Source organism: Aphelocoma coerulescens, unplaced genomic scaffold (genome assembly GCF_041296385.1).
Source record: "Aphelocoma coerulescens isolate FSJ_1873_10779 unplaced genomic scaffold, UR_Acoe_1.0 HiC_scaffold_75, whole genome shotgun sequence".
Lineage (NCBI taxonomy): Eukaryota > Metazoa > Chordata > Aves > Passeriformes > Corvidae > Aphelocoma > Aphelocoma coerulescens.
This window is the reverse complement of record NW_027184061.1, coordinates 663,093-677,684: the sequence shown is the minus strand read 5'-3', so window position 1 is coordinate 677,684 and position 14,592 is coordinate 663,093. Positions and strand designations below refer to the sequence as shown.

The 14,592-nt window shown below is 54.1% G+C and overlaps 1 pseudogene; it reads right to left on the bottom strand.

Annotated features, from left to right (window-relative positions):
* Nucleotides 1-14,592, bottom strand: part of LOC138102437 (uncharacterized) — a 705,988-nt pseudogene that overhangs the window by 601,180 nt on the left and 90,216 nt on the right.

The window sequence follows — 14,592 nt, the reverse complement described above, 5'->3', positions numbered from 1 at the left end:
TGCAGGCAAGGAAGGGCTTGGGCTGCTCCACTGCCCTTGTTGGCTTTGGGCTCAGCATGACTTTTGGGGGCAGTGCACGGGGAAGGCAGAAAGCGTGGGCTGCCCTGGCCTGTGGGTGGGTTTTTCCCTCGCATGGTGGGCTTGGGCCTTCCTCAAGGCCCCAGCAGAGACAAGATTTTTTACCATTTTCCTTGTTTTCCGTTTTTGTCTGTAATCTCTTTTCATTGATTTATGGTTTGTTTTTCCAAAGGAAGCGTTCTAGGTGCTGTCTGGTCCGGATGGTGAAGTGCTTGGGAGCAGCTGTGGCGTGGGTGGGACGTGCCCTTGGAGAAGGGCTGAGGACACCGTTTGGGAGCAGCTTTTCTTCTGGCGGCGGGAGGCGTGAGGTGGGTGCCCGTCCTCTTGGCACGGCTGGGATAAGGGCTTTTGGGAGACGGCAGCGAGCGCAGCAGCATCCCGCTCTGGGCAGCTGCTGAGGAGGTGGCTGTGCCACGGCCGGCTGCAGGCTGGGCACGTGTCCTGCCCTCCTGCTCTCCTGCCAGAGGCAGCAATGCTGGGCAGCTTTGGGCAGCGCTCTGAGCGCGGCCAGCACGGCCTGGGCACCGCGGGCGGCTGGGACAAGGGGGACGGGAGCCTTCAGCTGACGGGCGCTTTCTGCTTTCTCTCCTTGCAGCCGGGCTCTGTGGATGCTGAGGCTGCTCTGGGCTCCGCCAGGGCTCTGCTGCGGCTCAGCCCCGGGGCCACGAGAAGCCAAAGAAGAAACGCCGTGACCTGCAGCAGAGACGTGCTTGAGCAGCTCGGCAGTGCAGCTCAAGTTTGCAGAGCGTGCACCTCCAGGGGAAAATATGACACCCCCCCAATAACAAACTTGTTCAGTAACTTCTGAAATGAAATCAGTCTGGGATGACCCCCAATGCCATTTTTCAGCTTGCTCAAGCTGAAGCTCAGCCTTTCTCTCAACAGTTCTCTCCCCCACCTGCCTTTTGCTCCACAAGTGCTCCCTCTTTCCCCCAGTGAGTTCCCAGCTCACCGCAGTCCCCATTGCACTGTAGCCTTCCTTGATGCCCCTGGCCACGAGGAAGAGTGAGCCCCAGGTTTAGGGAGTCATGTTGTCACTGGCTGAAGAACAGCAATGTCTCAGAGCTCTGGTGAGATTTGGGGGTCATTCAGAGCTGCTCTCCAGGCCTCAGCTCTGCTCACTGCTGGGTTCCCACTTCCTTTTCCTCGTTCTTCACAGAGCAGGATGAGCTCTGTGAATGCCCTTGACCCTCGCCACTCTTCCCAGCCCAGCCACCCAGCCCAGTTAGGCTTAAGCTGGAGCTTCTCTGTCTCCTCTGGCACCCTAGTGCAGTCCCCTCTGCGGGGAGCAGCAGCCCCAGAGCGCAGCACACAGCAGTGCAGGCCACACCTGGAGCAGCTCCCTGCAGCCATGGCCTGGCTCTTTGTGGCAACCAAATGCTCCCTGTGTGCAGCTGTCCCTGGAGGATGGCCCCAGGGCAGAGCCCAGCCGGGCTCCCACTGCATCCCCTGGAGCCTGGGGCAGACAGCGCTGGCAGAGCTGAGGTTCATGGTGAGCACCCAGAGCTGTGGCTCGCAGTCGCTGTTTGCAAGCGTTGTGATCTCATCTCCTGCAACCTGTGGGGAAAACGAGCTGTGCAGCCAGGCCAGCGCTGCCCCTCTGGGCAGGGACGAGGCTGAAGGCCTTTCCTGTTGCCGAGGAGGCGGCATTAAGCCTTAGCAGGGCCTGGCAGCTGTGGAGCCGGATCTCGCCCGCTGTCCGGGACTCGCTGCCCACCAACCGCCCCCACCCGCCGCGCTCCGTTCTGCAGGGACAGAAGGCTCTGGCTGTGCGAGGGTTTCCATCACGCCTGTGTACCCGTGGCTGTGGAACGCACATGGAGAGGGAAAGTGTCAGCCACGGTGCTGGCACACTCCTTCCTTCCCATACAGGACACGTCCCTGCGCACCCCCTGTGCGGATCTATTCAAAGGAGAGGCGTGGATAGAGATTTCCCACAGAGCTCTGACTCTGGCGGAACTCACCTTGTCAGCCAGCAGCCAGGGCATTTGTTTCCCAGCTCTGTGTCAGTCGGTGCCCCAGAGCTGAAGGGAGCAGCATTTAGAAGCAGTTTCCAGATTTCTAGGCAGGCAGTGGAGCTGACAAGCATCCGTGCAACTCGCTGTGTTCATCGGGAGGGGCTGCTGCTTCTTTGGGAATACGGCACAACGGAGACACGAGACTTGGAAAAATCCCAGCTCTCAGTGGATTTGTGCAGGAGGGGGAGCAGCAGAAACACTTTGTGTCTGCTTGTGGGGACACAAGGTCCAAGGAGCGGGGCTGGCAGAGGGTGACCTGGGCTGCTGGCAGCTCAAGTCCCGCATGTTGCGTCTGCCTGAGGGAAAGTTCACGGGCCTTCCAGGGCTGTGCTTTGCATTGGTAGCTGGATGGGTGCTGGTAACAGAGCGGTGTTCTGGCTACTGCCCAGCAGCGCTGTCCCTCTGCCATTCCTTCCCCCATCAGAGGGGATGGGAGTGGGCAGGATCCTGGCAGGGGACACAGCCAGGCCAGCGGACCCAAATCAGCCAAGGGGATGTTCCAACCATATGACCCAGATCAGATGTATAAAGCAAAGGGAGAGAGGAGGAAGGGCACCTTTTCCCCCAGAAGCTGAAGTTTCCATGACTGTTCCAGTTCCAAACTCTTGACCCTTTTTGGAGGCATAACGTTCTCAGCCTGTAGTCTTCCAGTCATCCTCGAGTTGTAGAATTTTAGAGCAGTCAAATTAATCAAGTTCACATTTTCTAGATATTGCTGTGTCATTTCCTTGATATCCATGCGAGAGGGGACACAGTGATGGATGGGTTTGCATGGCAGCTGCAGAGCCCTGGAATGGAGAGCCTGAGTGTCCCAGCAGGATTTGCAGGAGTGTGGAGGGCAGCTGGAAAGAAGATGGTGGGCAATATTCTCCTGCCTCCATCTTCCAAGGAAGCTTTGATTCAGTCCCTGTCTGCATTGTGCCATGGGGCCTCCAGAGGCCCAGGGAGGTGTCTGGGTGGCCCCAGAAGGCGCTTGCAGAACCCTGGGGCACCAGGGAAGGGGCAGGAGCATCCCTGTGGTGCTGGGAGAGACACCCAGAGGGGGCCACCCCTGGGGCCCGGGCAAGAGCTGCATTCAGGCAGCCAAATTCATGCAGGGCCTGCCCAGGCGCTGCCAAGGACCAGTCCAGTGAGCTCCTGTCCTCTTTCACCGCTTTGTATTTTCTTTGTATTTCTTTGTATTTATTTCTTTGTATTTATCCTTATTATTATCTTTGTATTTGTTGACCCTCAAAATGCCATTAGAAATCATTTTCCCTCAAAATAAATACTGACTTATTTTAGTGGCTGCTTTGGACAAATTTGCAGGAAAGTATCCTCTGACAGATGGCAGGTTACAACCAGCCCTCTCCCACCAGGTCTGCCAAAAAATATTTTCCTCTGAGGAAAGTGAAAGAGAAAAAGAACATATTTATTTAACAAACACACAGCAAAAGGGTAATAATGCTGAATACTAAAACCTCTCGCTGTGGAGAGAAACTTGGGAAGATTTCAGAGTCCTTCTGTAAGTGTGCTCTCTCTCCTCCTCTTTGGAGCTGGGTTGGTGTCCTCCCAGGGCCTTGGTGGAAAATTTTCCCGGTGTGTTCTGATGTTGAAACAGTCCAGAAGAGAAGAAGGGAAAAAGCCCAAGTCCCAGGAAAACAAACTTCAACTCTCCGTCTCCCTCCGGAGAAAAGGAGCCAAAAGCGCGCTGGAAAGCAAGCAGGGCGCTCCCTCCGCTCTTCTCGCTGCCGCAGCAGAACGCAGAGGAGTGTGTGTCTGTGTCCTTGAACAACCGCTTTGAAAAGTTCGCTCGGTGTTTTCTCTCTCCCCCGTCGGGCTCAGTTTAAAGGCACAGAAAGGCACAGGATTGATTTTTGGGCAGAGAGCAGCGATAGGGGATACACATCATAAAGTCACCCCCAGACAGGAATGTACGCAGTGGGAGAGCTCTACAGTCCTGTGTCTTTAGTTCCAAGGGTATGGAAGTGTCGATGGGTCCTTTGGTAATCGCACAGCTCTGGATCGGTTCCTGCCGGGTGGAGCCATTTTTATACAGAAGTCAGTGTATTCACACAGCACAGATTGTTGTGTTTTCCTGTGTATCAATTTCTGTGTAAACCTGCATCCCGTTGTACAGTTTTATCGATGTATGAATTTCTGTGTAAAGCTGCGTGGCCTTGTAGAGTTTGGTTCAGGCTCTGTGGGTGTTGAGAGAGTGCGATGGATGTTTGGCTTTCTCTCCAGACGTGTATCTGTACAGGTACCACCGTGTGACCCATCAGACATTTAAATGTGTGAACCGAAAGGGATTTTTGTATCTTTCCATATGGAGAGCAGAGATGGAACAATCTGCAGGAAGCTCGTAACAGAATGTTGGGGTTTTGGGAGTTCTCCTGGGTTTTTTTTTCTGTTAAAGGAATTTTCCCCATACATGTTGCCACGGGGACAAATTACTGGGTGCTTAAGAAAAACAACAGACCTGGCCATAGACAGAGGGGTGCATCTTGCTACTCTTTTTTTCACCTGGCTGTGTGGGCAGTCAGTCCCTGGCGTTTTGGATGACGGAGAGAGAGGCTGCTTCTCCGGCTGCTTTCCTTCTACCAGAGAGACCCCGGGATTCCCAAGCCCGCCTTCCCTGCCCCACTGGGAGCCAGGCTGCGGCTGCCCTTCCCCTGCCATTGCTTCAAGCTTTCGCTGCTCTGTAGGCCCGCTCTCCCTGCCTGCCGAGACCTCCGCGGGTTCCCACCGCAGCTCCAGAATTTTGATACATCTTGTCTGCCACGCGGGATTTGTGCTCATCCCTGCTGTTTCAGCCTGCCATTCCAGCCTGCTGTTCCCGAGGGTCTGGCCAGACACCGGGATCGGCTGTCCAGGGGGTTTTTGAAATCTTTGTTCCATCCCTTCCCGGGATCCCAGGGCACCAGTGCCGTGTGCTCCCTGAGCTCGCTCCGGAGCGCCCCCTGCAGCCGCGGGGGAACCATCGCACCTGCCCTGCTCACCGGGAGCCGCCAGCGCCCCTGCCGGCTGCGAGCGGAACTGCACCCGAGGGGAAAGGGCCTGACAGCCGAGAAGGCTGGGACTGAGTTTGTGATTGTTTGCTGTTACTGCCATAGGTGATATTGTTTTGTTGGTTATATATATATATGTATATATATATAGTAAAGAACTGTTATTCCTATTTCCCACATCTTTGCCTAAAGGCCCTTGATTTCAAAATTATAATAACTTGGAGGAAAAAGGGGTTATATCTGCCACTTCAAGGGAGGCTTCTGCCTTCCTTAGCAGACTGTCTTTCAAAACCAAGACATAGGCGAAACAGCGAAACATGCATGTGGACATTTTTTACAAGCATTTGCAGCATTGGGTGTTCCTCAGGAAATTAAAACTGACAATGGTCCAGCTTACAAAGGACGAACCCTTGACACATTTTTGAAGAATTGGGGTGTTCATCATATATTTGGCATTCCTAATTCTTCTACAGGCCAAGCCATCATTGAGAGAACACACCATACCTTAAAATCTCTTTTGGATAAACAGAAAAGGGGGGAAGCAGAGGCTACGCTTCAGATGTGATTGAATAAAGCTTTGTATGTTTTAAACTTCCTGAATAGCTCCTTTTCAGAACCTACTCCACCAATTATCAGGCATTTTTCAAATAGTACTCAGGCAAAATTGAGAGAAAATCCTTTAGTTTTGATCAAAGATTTAGAGACGGGAAAGATCGAGGGCCCATTTCAACTAATAACTTGGGGCAAGGGATATGCTTGTGTCTCAACAGGTGCAGGACCGAAGTGGATTCCAGCAAAAAACGTGAAACCTTATCAAGTCCAGAAACAAGCAGGAATCGACTCCGGGAACAAGGAGGCGAGCGCGTAGACGTGAATCAGTGTCAACGCTACTGTCGATGCCACAGACATCAATTGTTTTTTTGTGCAAGAACTGTGGACTGAATATTATGCAAAAAGTGGGAAAGTTAATGGTGTAAATTTTGTATGTAAGAGTGTGTTAGAAGTTCTGTTACAGATCAGAGATTCCTATGTGGGATAAAGCTGTTGAGAATGAAGCTCAATCAGGTATTACACTTGTGCCTTATCATCTCACTGTTTGCCTTAAGCAATACAGCTTTCCCAGTAATGCAACCAAAAGAAAATGTCTGGGAGACTTTGGCCAATGCATCAGGCCTAGATACCATCTGTCTAACTCATTCAAGACCAAAGAAGCCATTTTCAACATGTTTAGTCTGTCTACCAGCAGACAAATGGCCACCTTCCAAACATGCTAATCTAAAACTTTCACAATTCGGTTCAAATCCAGTGGAGAATTGGGATGTTTGGACCAAATCCCTTCCGGAGGCTCCTTACGAACCTCAGGAACTGGAAATTCTTGGTTCAATAAAAATGGAGTTTTGTGTAGTATTCATTCTCCAGGGTTGAAACAAAATAAAACCAAGATAACAGATGTCACTCCAAATTACAAAATGTATAGAAATGCAACATCTTGGTGCAATTCAACAATAAAGATGAGCATATCGTTCAACCAGGATCCATTGCAATTGCCGCGAGGGATGTTTCTCATTTGTGGAGACAGAATTTGGCCTCAAATGTCAAGGGCGGTCCATGCAGCTTTGGAAAGCTTTCTTTGCTAACGCCTAACGCAAAAATGATAAAAGAACAGAAGAGAAAGGAGAAAAGATTTGTTGAGCAATATAAATCTGATTGTAATGATAAATTTGTAGCTTGGAATTTTGGACAAAGGTTTTCTGCAGCTCTCCTTTTACCTGGTGCTGCTGCAGGAGCAGCCTTGAGACAATTGGATCACTTGGGCTGTTGGCTAAGTAAGAACTCTCGTGCTGTCTCTCTTGCACTGAGCAATGTGTTAACTGATGTTCAGAGCGTGAGACAAGCGACTCTGCAAAACAGAGCAGCAATTGATTATCTTCTATTAGTGCATGGACATGGATGTGAAGAATTTGAAGGTATGTGTTGTATGAATTTGTCAGATCATTCGAAATCCATCCATGAAAGTATATGGCAATTAGAGGATGGAATAGCTAAACTTGGAGAAGAAAATGGATCATTGTTGAACGATTTGTTCAATTGGTTTGACCTTACACCTTTATGGAGAAAAATTTTGAAGGCAGGTTTATATGTTTTAACTATTGTTGTAATTCTTTCAGTATTTGTACCTTGTATACTCCACTGTGCTAGACAAAGCTGTCAAGGAAGTGTTTTTGGTTCAAACAGGAGGGGGAGATGTAGGAACCCAGAGTGACGAGAATATTTCTCTGCCTGTTTTTAAGGGTTTTTACCCCCCTGGACAACACTGGTATAGCTTTAAACCTCAGAAAAAATTACCAACAGTCAGACAACAACTAGAAAATACAGTGGTGTGAATTAGGTTATAGACTACTATGTAAGATTGTCACAGGGTGAAAAATTTAGAGGTTTTGGGCTTCTCTTTATAGTATATAGATAAGAGTAAGAAATATCAAAATGGAGGATTGTTGCTGTTCTCTAAACCTTCTTCTCCATCTTCTACTACTCCATATTCTGCAGTAAAAGTGGTTTGGAATGACTGGATGGAAAATTCTGCAGTTCCTAGTCGTGTTACTGAATAATTGGTAAGAAAGTAAAAATAATGTAAGTTTTAGTAACTATTGGTTAAAATGTCTTTAAAAGGCTGTGTAAATCTTGATAATGGCTCTCTCTCACTCTCACTCCTACTTTTCCTCCTTCCATGCTGTACCTGGGTCACGCTAGTGGCTCAGTTCCTCTGATAAGACTTAATAAACAACTATCTAGAAGCGAGAAGACGTCTCGCTTTATCTTTTAAACTCCTTGCAAGGACTTTCAGCAAAATCTCTCCCATCAGGAGAGATTCGATTTATGGCATGGTAAAGTGTCAGAGAGAGAGAGAAGAGGCAGAGGGAGAGGGAGAAGGAGATTTGGAATAAGGGATTGGGGTTACAGCGCCCAATCCTGCTCCCTTGGGGGTGAGGCCCCACAGCCGCAGGACAAAATGGATCTGTGGCTCCCGGAGCTTTCCCCACTTTGGGCTAAACCCAGAGGATTCCAGGCAGACTTTGGCCGCAGGGCCCGGGAGTTCAGCCCAGCCCAGCACAGGGGTCCCACAGGGTGTGGGTGTGGAGGGTCCTCGGGGGGGGGGGGGGGGGAGGGGTCCAGGAGGATCCAGGGGGGTCCCAGGAGGGGATCCAGGTGAATTCCCTGCTTCCAATGAGGGATCTGTATTTTAAGAGAGGTGGTTGATGGTGCTGTAAAGGAGCAAACTGCAGAATAAGTCACAGAGAAGTCATTTAAGCAGGGACTACCCATGGTTAATTCCTAAAACCAAAATAAGTCAGTATTTATTTAGAGGGAAAATGATTTCTAATGGCATTTTGAGGGTCATCAGGATCAATACACAGAAGTAAATACAGAGAAATACAAAGAAAATACAAAGAGGTGAGACAGGAGTGGAGCTCGCTGGACTGATCCTGGGCAGAGCCTGGGCAGACCCTGCATGAATTTGGCTGCCTGAATGCAGCTCTTGCCCGGGCCCCAGGGGTGGCCCCCTCTGGGTGTCTCTCACAGCACCACAGGGATGCTCCTGCCCCTTCCCTGCTGCCCCAGGGTTCTGCAAGCGCCTTCTGGGGCCACCCAGACACCTCCCTGGGCCTCTGGAGGCCCCATGGCAGAATGCAGACAGGGATCGAATCAAAGCTTCCTTGGAAGATGGAGGCAGGAGAATATTGCCCACCATCTTCTTTCCAGCTGCCCTCCACACTCCTGCAAATCCTGCTGGGACACTCAGGCTCTCCATTCCGGGGCTCTGCAGCTCCCATGCAAACCCATCCATCACTGTGTCCCCTCTCACATGGATATCAAGGAAATGACACAGCAATATCTAGAAAATGTGAACTTGATTAACTTGACTGCTGGGGGGTGACTGGAAGATTACGGGGTGAGAACCTTATGCCTCCAAGGGTCAAGAGTTTGGAACTGGAACAGTCATGGAAACTTCAGCTTCTGGGGGAAAAGGTAGCTGGGAGCTCTGCGGCTGAGGATGGGGGGCTTCACTGACCCCTAAGCTGGGGGATGTTGCAGTGCCCGGGCTGGGCACTGGTCACGCATCCCCCGCGATGCCCTGCAAGCTGAGCACTGAGCTGGAGCTGGAGAGTCAGCGCTGAGGGGAGCCTCGGGGTCTCCTCCTCCTGCAGCTGCCCCCTTTTGCTGGTGTCTTGGCTCTGGGCCTCTGCAGAGAGCGGTGGTGCCGGCACAGCCGCATCCGGGCGCGGTTGTGCCTCAGCAGCCGCAGCAGCTCCTTGGGGCAGCCACGTCCCCGGCAGCGCGTCCTGCACAGCCCCAGGGGCTCTGGCGCTTCTCCTGCACGGCCCGGCCCAGGGAGCCCGATGGAAGGGGCAGAGGGGCCGAGCGGGGCTGAGCCCTCTGGCGCTGCCCTTGGCCTCTCCGCGAGAGACTTGGGCCTGGCTGGGCTGCCCCGGGCAGAGGCTGCAGCAAGAAGAGCTCCGGCCGCCTCTGCCTGGTGTCCCTGGGGCTCAGGCTGGGCCCGATTCCCGCCCAGGGGCTCAGCCCCCTCTGCCGAGGGGCCGTGGCCGAAGGGCGGCCCGAGAGGCCCAGCACCCTCAGGTCCAACCCGGCTTTGCTCTGCCACGGCGGCTCTCAGGCCTCGCCCAACACCGGCTTGGCCCAAGGCTTTGGTGGCTGCCGGCCCCAGCACTGTGCCGCCTGCCTGACCCCCCTCCCTCACCTCTCCCCAGCGTCTCCAGAACCATCCCAGGACAAGGCCCATGATCAGCAGCTCCAGGGCCAAGCATGTCCAAGAAATCAGCACCACATCCACCAAGGGGGTCATCCCAGGGCCCGTGGAGTCCTGCGGCTCCAGCTCGTCGTGAGGCAAAGCCGAGCTGCCCATGTCCCCCTCAGGATGGCTGGAAGGGTGGAGGGGATGGGCCAGCATCAGCAGCACACAGAACTGCAGCAGCCAGGAGAAGCCCTGGCTGGCCATGGTGCTCTGTGGGATGAGCCGCCACCTCCACGCTGGCTCTGGCCGTGGCTCCGTGCCGAGTGCTGCCCGGGCTCTGGGCACGGCGACGGGCTGGGGACAGCTGACAGCCACCACACTGTCCCCAGAGCCTGTGATGTCACAGAATCACCGAATGCATTGGCTTGGAAGAGCCCTGGGAGATCATCGAGTCCAACCTGTGCCCCATTGCCACCACGGCAACCAGGAGAGCCCTGAGTGCCACACCCAGGCTTTCCTTAAGCACCTCCCCAATGGTGGCTCCACCCCCACCTGGCCAGCCCATTCCAATATCTAATGCCCCTTTCTGGGCAAAAGTTCTTCCTAATGCCCAACCCAAACGTCCCTTGGTGCAGCACAAAGCCCCTGTTGGCATCTGCTCTCTCTCTTGTCCTTGCCCAGCTCTGACAAGGCTGGTGCTGCCTTGTTGGTCCCTTGCCTGAGGGCGGGAGAAGAGGCTGTGCCAGGGAGTGCTGCTCCACTGAGGCCATTCCAAGGGGCTGCTTTCCTTCTGCTTTGCAGATTTGCATTGAAGAAGAAAGCATCAGTTCAGCAAAGAAGGACTTACTGGGACAGACAATTTGTACAAGAATAAAGGTCAGTAAAGAGGCCAGGAAAAAGACAAAGAATGGAAAAGAGAATGTGGATACAAAAATGCTGCTAGCAAGAATTTTCTTGCTATTTTCTAAATCCGTGAGAGACTTTTCTCTCTCACAGAAGATAGCAGCAGAGTTCTATAAACAATGAAACACGTGCAACCTTGAGAAGCCTTGTTTATAGTACAGTAGAAAAATATTTTGACAGTGGATGTTTTAGGATTTTAGCCAATCACACCAAGGGGTGGCTGATCCTTTATCCAGTTAGACTATGAAGAAAAAAGGCTATAAAAGAGTTTGTAAAATAATTAAATCAATCAATCTTGCTGCATATTTATGCCTGATGGCTCTTCTCTCCTCCTCCCTACGGGTGCAGGACACGGTAATATTTTACGGCATTTAATAAGAGAAGAGGATTCATAAGTGTCTGAAGTACAGGGTTCTGGAAGAGCTTTTCAGTCAGCAGCACCTCGAGTTTTAAGATGGAGTTGGAGCAGTGCCTGAAGCTCTTCCCACACTTGGGGCACTCGCAGGGATTCCCTTACTGGTGCCTCTGCTGGTGTTTCCTCAAGGACGAGCTCCAGGAGAAGCTCTTCCCACACTCGGGGCACTCTAAGGCCTCTCCCTGGTGTGGATGCGCTGGTGGCTGGTGAGTTGGGAGCCCCCCTTGAAGCTCTTCCCACAGTCTGTGCAGCGGAAGGGCCTCTCCCCTGTGTGTGTTTGCTGATGTACAATGAGATAGGAGATCCACTGAAACATCTTCCCACACTCAGGACACTCGAAGGGCCCTCCCCTGGCGTGCATCTCCTGGTGGCAGGTCAGGCTGGAGCTCTGGCAGAAGCTCTTCCCACACTGCAAGCACTTGTAGGGCCATTCCCCAGTGTGGATCCTATAGTGGCGGATCAGGCTGAAGCTGTGGCTGAAGCTCTTCCCACATTCCAAGCACTTGTAGGGCCATCCCCCTGTGTGTATCTGGTGGTGGATGAAGAGGTGGGAGGTGTGGCTGAAGCTCTTCCCACATTCCAAGCACTTATAGGGCTTCTCCCCAGTGTGAAGCTGCTCATGGACCACCAGGTTGGACCTCTGGATGAAGCAGAGGGGGGGCCTCTTCTCCTCAGAGCACCCTGGGCTGGCTTTGGAGCCCCTCCTTGTGGGGGATCCCTTTGGCTTTTCCTCCCCATGTGATTCCTGTGCTGTTGAGCCACTCAAAGCAGCCTCTTCCATGAAGTTCTGCCACGGGGATTTGTCCTCCTTGGTCTCCATCTGCAGCTCAGTGCCTGGGGGAGCAAGGACAAGGAGAAGAAGGGACAAGAAGAGGAAGGAACAAGGAAAGAGGAAGGAAAGCACAAGGAGAGGAAGAAGGGTAGAGAAGGAAGAAGGAGAGGAAGGGACAAGAAGAAAAAAGGGAGAATGAAGATGAAGGAACAAGGAAAAGGAAGGAACAAGAAGAAAAAGAAACAAGAAGGAACAAGTAGAAAGAGGGGAAGGAAGGAAGCAAGCAAGCAAGGAAAAGGAACAAGGAGAAGAAAGACAAGGAGAGGATGGGATTTGCCTCTGTGCCACAGGGAAGGGGAAGGAGATCCCCCCAGTCCGTCCCTGGCAGGACGGCGTCGGCAGCGGGGTTGTCCTGCAGCCGGGGGCAATGCTGGGCTGGGAGATGGAGCAGAAGAGAAGGGAAAGGGGCACTGACTTCCTCCTCACCTGCCTGGGGCTCCCGGAGCATCGTCCTCTTCTTCACAGCCTCCTCCTCCTCCTCCATTCAGCCAAGGTTTGGGAATGAGAAGTCCTGTTTTGGAGGGAAAAACAAGGGGTGAGCGCATTGGCTTGGGGGTTCCTCCTGCCCAAGTCCATCTCTAGGAGTCACCACATATCTTGTGTCTATGAAAAACTCTGAAACATCAAGACTCAGAGGAAAATATCCCTCACTGAGCTTCCCCCACTCTGGTCTCTCCACTATGGGGTTCTGGGGGTCCCCCTTGTCCTGGATGCTGCGGGCCTTGCATATATTGAAGGTCCCTCCTCTGCAGGGTCTCTGCCCGCTCCAGACTTCCAGGGAATCCCAGGGGTGCCTCCTCTTTGGTCTGCCTATTTTGGGGTTCTGGGAGTCCCCCTTCTCTGGGCTGCTGAGGGTCCCACGGGTCCCCCTCTCAGGGGCTGCACTAAGGGATGCCGAGGGTTTTGGGGTCCCAGGGGTCCCTCCTCCCCTGGCTCTCTGCTTCGGGGTGCCGGGGGTCCCCCCTCTCTGGGGTCCCCACTTTGGGGTCCCAGGGGTTCCCCACTTTGGGGTCCCAGGGGTTCCCCCTCTCCAGGCTCATCCCTTCTCGGGGCTGCCCCTTCTCCAAGCTCACCCCACTCCCGGCTGCCGGGGTCCCCCCTCTCCAGGCCCCCATTTCAGGGCCCGGGACTCCCGGGGCTCCCCGCTTTTCTCTCTCCCCCCTCTCAAGGCTCCTCCCCTCCCCCCCAGCGCCGGTACCGGGCGATCGCCACGTGGCTCCCGGGACCCCGCACCCGCCACCCACCGCCGGGGCCCTGCCGGCAGCCGCCACCGCGACATCCCCAAAAAACACCTCCCGGGGACCCCGCAGTATCCACCCAAAGGGCATTTCGGGGCAGCTTTGGAGTCCTGCAAGATCCAAACCTCGTTCCACCCGCCGCGTCCCGAAGAAAAGAATCAGGGAGCCCCAAAGTACTTCGGCTGAGCTCCAAATATCCCTCCCCCCTTCAAAAGAAACCCTCCCAGGACCGCCCACGATATCCGGAGCGAGGTCCCCCTTCCCGGTCACCTGCGGGATGCGGGGGCAGCGATGCTCCCGGCGGGAAGGGGCTGCAGATCCAGAGAGCGCTGGACGCACGCGGCGCCTCCTCTCGCTGCTCCCCTTCCTGCTCCCGCTCCTCCTCTGCCCCTCCTCTTCCTCCCGCTCCTCCTCCTCCTCCTTCCCCCCGGCTGCTGGCGAGGAGCTCTCGGGTGAGCGGGGCGGGGACGGGACACGGTGGGAAAGGGGTGGGTCACCCCCAAACCGAGCTGGGGGGAGCTGGGGTTCGGGGGACGGTGGGAAAGGGGTGGGAGAGGGCGGATGAGGGGAGGTGGGACAGCGGGAAGGGGGTTCCCAGTGAGGGTCTCCCAGTTAACGCCAGGACCCCCAAATCCCGTCCCTGTCCTCCCAGCCCCTCCCGGCGCTGTGGGGGCCAGGCCGCGCCCCAGTGCCGGCTCCCGGGAGCCCGAGCGAGCCGCCTGCCCGGCATCGAAGCTCTGGGCGCGGAGCTGAGCGGGCGCCGTGCAGGGAGCGTCTCTGCGCTGCGGGCTCTGTGCCTGAGCGCTGCCCCGCGCCGAGCCCCAGAGGCGCGGCTGCTCCGCTTCCTGCGCCGCTGCTCCCTGCGCAGGGGAGGCCGCGGAGCGCCGCGAGAGGGAGCGGCTGATGGAAGGGCTGCAAAAGCTGAGAAGGCTTTGGAGCCACTGGGGAGGCTGTGGGGGTGCTGAGGCTCTGGCGGGGCTGAGGGCACGCTGGCAGTGACTCAGTGTTGCCTTTGCTTCCTAGATCTCCGTCTGCTCGACGTTTCCAGTGAATCATTTAAAAAAACCCGGTATTCACGGACAGAAACTCTCTAACTAATTAAAGTTAGAAAGTGGTGCGTTTATTACGCCGGCAGGCGGCACGGGAGTCACCTCCTAGAGACGTGCCAGCCGCTTCCACGGTTATTTGCCCTCTATTTATTTCACAAAGTGTTAGATATTAATCCTATACATATCTCCAGCACCTCCCATTCCCCACTTCCTATTAAAATGCGGTTATTAGTCCTTTGCGCGTGCGCAATTCTTTTCTTGATTTGGGTCGGTGGTCTTGATTTGAGTCAGTGGTCTTGAAAGATGAAGTCGGGGA